This window comes from Schistocerca gregaria, chromosome 2, assembly GCF_023897955.1.
Source record: "Schistocerca gregaria isolate iqSchGreg1 chromosome 2, iqSchGreg1.2, whole genome shotgun sequence".
In the NCBI taxonomy this organism is placed as follows: Eukaryota; Metazoa; Arthropoda; class Insecta; order Orthoptera; family Acrididae; genus Schistocerca; species Schistocerca gregaria.
In genome coordinates, this window is record NC_064921.1 from 87,573,762 (window position 1) to 87,580,372 (window position 6,611).

General features: G+C 43.1%; 1 non-coding gene across 1 annotated transcript; it reads left to right on the top strand.

Moving 5' to 3' along the window:
- The first annotated feature begins 4,605 nt into the window (after positions 1–4,605).
- Positions 4,606–4,677, top strand: Trnah-gug (transfer RNA histidin (anticodon GUG)). Its single transcript has one exon. It is a non-coding gene; the product is annotated as a tRNA-His (tRNA).
- The last annotated feature ends 1,934 nt before the right edge of the window (positions 4,678–6,611 follow it).

Consider the following 6,611-nt stretch of genomic DNA (forward strand, 5'->3'; position numbering starts at 1 on the left):
ATTTCTTAGCCCCAATCCATATTCACCTACTATGTTTCCTTCTCTCCCTTTTCCTACACTCGAATTCCAGTCACCCATTACTATTAAATTTTCGTCTCCCTTCACTATCTGAATAATTTCTTTTATTTCATCATACATTTCTTCAATTTCTTCATCATCTGCAGAGCTAGTTGGCATATAAACTTGTACTACTGTAGTAGGTGTGGGCTTCGTATCTATCTTGGCCACAATAATGCGTTCACTATGCTGTTTGTAGTAGCTTACCCGCATTCCTATTTTCCTATTCATTATTAAACCTACTCCTGCATTACCCCTATTTGATTTTGTGTTTATAACCCTGTAGTCACCTGACCAGAAGTCTTGTTCCTCCTGCCACCGAACTTCACTAATTCCCACTATATCTAACTTTAACCTATCCATTTCCCTTTTTAAATTTTCTAACCTACCTGCCCGATTAAGGGATCTGACATTCCACGCTCCGATCCGTAGAACGCCAGTTTTCTTTCTCCTGATAACGACATCCTCCTGAGTAGTCCCCGCCCGGAGATCCGAATGGGGGACTATTTTACCTCCGGAATATTTTACCCAAGAGGATGCCATCATCATTTAATCATACAGTAAAGCTGCATGTCCTCGGGAAAAATTACGGCTGTAGTTTCCCCTTGCTTTCAGCCGTTCGCAGTACCAGCACAGCAAGGCCGTTTTGGTTAATGTTGCAAGGCCAGATCAGTCAATCATCCAGACTGTTGCCCCTGCAACTACTGAAAAGGCTGCTGCCCCTCTTCAGGAACCACACTTTTGTCTGGCCTCTCAACAGATACCCCTCCGTTGTGGTTGTACCTACGGTACGGCCATCTGTATCGCTGAGGCACGCAAGCCTCCCCACCAACGGCAAGGTCCATGGTTCATGGGGGGAGACTTAGAACTACTTAAACCTAACTAACCTAAGGTCACCACACACATCCATGACAGAGGCAGGATTCGAACCTGCGACCGTAGCAGCAGCGCGGTTCCGGACTGAAGCGCCTAAAACAGCTCGGCCACAGCGGCCGGCTCAGACACTTCTCTACATAGACACTGGTCCGACTTTTAGTCATTTGTCGTAGCGTTGTGTCAGCTTTCCAATACCTTCGTCATAGAATGCAGCCTCCTGTGCTTTCCGCCAGCTCTCTACGCTGATGTGCAGCTCGCTGTCCGTGCCAAAACGATGTCTTCATAGCCAGCGCTACATATGAGCAGAGATGTGATGGGCTGCATTATGGGTGATTAAACACTTCCCACCGAAAACGCTGTAGGAGCATCTCCGAGAATTGTAATGAAGAAGGAACGGTATGACAGATATGTTATGTGGGCTGAATGACATCAGATAAAATCTCTCATCAAGCCCTCATAGTTGGCGGGAGGCAATATTTTCTCGGCATCTTTACGTGCTCGCGGTCGTCTCAGAACTGAAAAGAGCGACGTGACGCGATCGACGGGCACACTAGAGACACTGCTCCACACATCTGGGCAAAGCTTCAGTGGATTTTCACAGTGGTTTCCATTTCGGGGCCGATCGGAACTTACTTTCCGAATAGTCTCTGTACGTTTAAAGACGCGTACAACGCTTTAGGTTCTTGCGCTATGACACCGTATACGCAAGTACATTAGTCTGATTGTCTTGATGTGTTTGCCAACGTTACTGTATAGTGGAACTGATCCCTGTTGCGATCGTCCCTGTTAGGATCGCACCAGTTCCGGTTGCCGAACCGCACAATAACACTGAAAGAGTGGTTCGGTGTGGGGCGGCGGAGGGGTGAAGTGGACTGCGGTAGTCGTCGTGGGTTTGTGGACCATTCCAGCTGCAGCGGGGACGGAGCGTCTCCGTCGTTTCTAGGCTCCCGGTTAACATACGATACTACCTAGGTTATATACTTGAACCATTTGCTGAGCCATAGGTATGGGATATATTTTATTTTATTTGTAGTATGCTTTGCCAAGTAAAAGAGAAGAGATTTTTAAATTCACTGTTTGTAATTAGGTTTTTGTATTTTACATTGTAGTTGCTGAAGATCCGATAGTAACAAAATAGTTTGTGATTGCACCTAACAGAAGGCAAAATAAACTGTGATAACTCCCGAGTGTTAAATTTTCGATATTACAATTCTTGTTCGAGCGTCTCCAGTCCCCTTCATCAGTGCACCACGTGGACGCCCTCGGCTCCTCTAACTGCCGACAGGGGGATTAGGTGGCCTCTGCTCTGGTTTTTCTGGGCACGAGTTTCGCTGGGCTTATTTTACAAGACACCACTACATCATCTGCCGGCGCAGAAGCGAGAGCGAGAGGTAAGACAGACACAAGAGTACGCTAAAGTTCGCTACCGCCCATATCTGGTTATAATAAAAAAATAGTTTAGTGCTGATTGTGCGCTTGTGTGTGGTCATATAAACTCTGGCTATATTTTCATTTGAACAGCTTGTTCAAACGTAAATTTTTAATGTGCCATAATCTGAGGAGCTTTTACACTAATTGCTCATATGCATTCAATTGTTTTGAAAAGTTTGGGACTGTAAACCAGAAGTAGCGAGCGCAATATTGTTTGGTTTTTTTCTTCTTTGAGTCATCAGTCTTCTGTTGACTACTTTGACGCGGCCCTCCACGATTTCCTCTTTTGTGACAATGTCTTCATGCCAAGGTAGCACTTGCAAACTTCGTCCTCAATTATTTGCTACATGTTTTCCAATCTCTGTCTTCCTCTATAGTTTTTGCCCTCTACAGCTCCCTCTAGTAACAAGTAAGTCATTCCCTCGTTTCTTAACAGATGTCCTATAATCCTGCCCCTTCTTCTTTGTCAGTGTTTTCCACATACTCCTTTCCTCTCCGATTCTGCGTAGAACCTCCACATACCTTACCTTATCAGTCCACCTAATTTCCAACATTCGTCTGTAGCACCACATCTCAAATGCTTCGATTCTCTTCTGTTCCGGTTTTCCCACAGTCTATGTTTCAGTGCCATACAATGCTGTGCTCCAAACATATATTTCTCAGAAATTTCTTCCTCAAATTTGAGGCCTGTGTTTTGATGTTAGTAGACTTCTCTTGGCCAGGAATGCGCTTTTTGCCAGTTCTAGTCCGCTTTTGATGTCCTCCTTCCTCCGTCCGCCACTGGTTATTTTGCTACCTAAGTAGTAGAATCTCTAACTTCATCTACTTCGTGAGCATCAGTCCTGATGTTAAGTTTCACGCTGTTCTCATTAATTTCGTCTTTCTTCGATTTACTCTCAATCCGTATTATATATTCATTAGACTGTTCATTTCATTCAGCAGACCATGTACTTCTTCTTCACTTTCACTCAGGATGGCAATGTCATCAGCTAATCGTATCATTGATGTCCTTTCACCTTGAATTTTAATTCCACTCCTGAACCTTTCTTTTTATTTCCATCATTGCTTCTTCGATATAGAGACTGAACAATAGGAGAAAATCTTCTTCCCTGTCTTACACCCTTTTTAATCTGAGCACTTTGTTCTTGGTCGTCCACTCTTATTATTCCCTCTTGCCACTTGAACATACTGTATATTATCCATCTCTCCCTACAGTTTACCCCTCTTTTGTCAGAATTTATTCTATATTCATTAGATTGTTCATTTCATTCAGCAGACCATGTACTTCTTCTTCTCCTTCACTCAGGATGGCAATGTCATCAGCTAATCGTATCATCGATGTCCTTTCACCTTGAATTTTAATTCCACTCCTGAACCTTTCTTTTTTGTTTCCATCATTGCTGTTTCGATGTACACACTGAACAGTATGAGCGAACATCTACTTCCCTGTCTTACACCCTTTTTAATCCGAGGACTTTGTTCTTGGTCGTCCACTCTTATTGGCTCCTGAACATATTGTATATTACCCATCTCTCCCTACAGCTCTTTTGTCAGAATTTCGAACATCTTTTACCATTTCACATTGTCGAATGCTTTGCAAATCCTATACACGTTTCTTACTTTTTCTTTAGTCTTGTTTCCATTACCAACCGCGTCACAATTGCCCCTCTAGTGCCTTTATCTTTCCTAAAACCAAACTGATCGTCATCTAACGCAGCCTCAGTTTTCTTTTCCATTCTTCTTACTAGCAAAGACTTCGAAATAAAATATCTCTGGGGGAGAGATTTCCAGTGGAAAATTAGCAATTAGTGCACCTCACGAGGGGCTTGTTGCGAGCAAATGAAAGTCATCATTGTGTTTTCTTCGTTTCCATCTCGGTGACACACTGTGTGTTGTGGTATTTCATTACGCCTATTGAGTAAACAGTTTCCTGTAACACGAAGAAGTAGGTATATTTTGTAGGATGCCGAAATATTTCTTATACTGATTAAAAGCAAACACGGAAACGTGTCTGTAATAGCTTACTTGTGGGGTTCATTTACGAGTAAGACTCAAGGTCACAAGCTTTGCGTTGAGGGAGATAGTCTATACTGAGGTGCAAGTAACCGTAAAGGAGTTCTGACTTGCACGCGGATGTCGCAAGGCAGCCGACGTGACGCCGAGCTGCGGAATCCGATGACGTAGCCAGCGGCCACCGCGAAGGGAAAGTAAGTCTACTGCTCTGGCCCCCTCTGTCCGTCAGCCGTGATAGTCTAGTGGTTAGGACATTGCGTTGTGGCCGCAAGAACCCAGGTTCGAATCCTGGTCACGGCAAACGGACAAAATATTTTCTAGTAAGGTTTGAAGAATATATCTATTTCCTGAGAGATTACGAAGGCCTCCGAAGACTTTTTTTTAACGGATCGGTAACTTTTTAATAAAAACATGTTTTCACTGAGGCTGTAACTTTACGTACTGCCCAAAGGAAACATGTTACATTGTGACAATTATTGAACTATATGAAATAAAATCTTCGTAACTTCTTACGGTTTGCATTAGGACGTTCAAACTGCACGGTTGGTCCCGAGGCATAACGGGAATTAGTATTCGCTGTATAGTTTGCTTTTACGACGAAGCCTACTTTCTTTTGAATGAGTTACTCAATAAGCAAAATTACCGCATTTGGGGAACTGAGAATCCGCATTTCGCGATCGAGAAGTCTCTTCACCCTCAATGGGTCACTGTGTTGTGTGCAGTGTCCAGTCATGGAATAATCGGTCCGAAATACCTTGACGGAATGATGACTACCGAACGGTGCGTGAATGATTTTGAAGATGATTTCATTCTCATTATCCAAAGTGACCCTGATTTCGACAAGATGTGGTTCATGCAATACGGAGCTCGGCCCCATAGAAGCAGGAGAGTGTTTTTTGTCCTGGAAGAGCACTTTGGGGACCTCATTCTGGCTCTGGGGTACCCAGAGGCCACTCGCGTGGCCCTCGAATGGTCGCTGTATTCTCCGGATGTGAATACCTGCGGCTCGTTTTTGTGGGGCTATATTAAAGGCAAGGTGTACAGCAATAACCGCAAGACCATTGCTGAGCTGAAAACAGCCATTCAGGAGGTCATTGACAGCACCGATGTTCCAACACGTCAACGGACCATGCAGAATTTCGCTACTTGTCTGCGCCACATCATAGCCAATGATGGCAGACATATCGACCATGTCTTAGCCTAAATCCGAATATCTGCAGTGGCGTTTACATGTTAAATAAACTGTATGCATGCTGTAGTTTGTAACTAATTTACGGTTTTCTTTCATATAGTTCAATAATTGTCACCCTGTATGAAGAATCCACAGAGTAACAGAGAATTTTATGAATGAATTTCCGTCACCTACATGTAATTTCGTTTTGTTTATTTACCTATAGGTATTATAAAGCGGAAGGGCCTTCTTCAGGTTTGCAAGATGCAACCGTGGATCTTTATTATGACATGGTAAAACACTTGAACCTGAATGTTATAAAAATCAGAATTGTTATTTAGCACATCAGATATCGCGAGTTTCCCATAAATCACCATACAAGCTAAGCAGTAATAATTTAATCTTTGGTATAATACGAGGCGTGTTTTTTATGTAAGTACCATTTTGAAATTAAAAAAAGACGTGCTAAGATATCTCAATAATTTTATTTTTACATGAAAGCCTGTACCTTAATCTACGCACTGACGCCATTACAGTCTGATTCTTCCTTGTTTACGTTGTGTACTGAGTGTTTAAGATGCCTCAGATAATCGTGAGTCCCTCCGACTGTGAGGTACGGGCTGTTATAAGATTTCTTAGTGCTAAAGACCTAAAAGCGATCGATATTCATCGTGAGATCTGTGCAGTTTACAGAGAAAACATTATGAGTGATGGAATGGTAAGAAAGTGGGTGAGAGCATTTAAAGATGGCCGCACAAATGTGCATGATGAACAACGGAGTGGGCGTCCTTCGGTCTTTAATGAAAGTTTGGTGCAGGAAGTGGACAATAAGGTGAGAGAAAACAGACGCTTTACGACTTCCTCCTTGCGGGATGACTTTCCTAATGTTTCTCGTAGAGTTCTGTATGGCATTGTGACCGAGCACTTGAATTACCCAAAATTGTGCGCACGTTGGGTACCGAAAATGTTGACGGATGTGCACAAAACCAAACGTTTAGACAGTGCATTGACTTTCCTTGAGCGGTACCACAACGACGGTGATGATTTCTTAAGCCAAATTGTT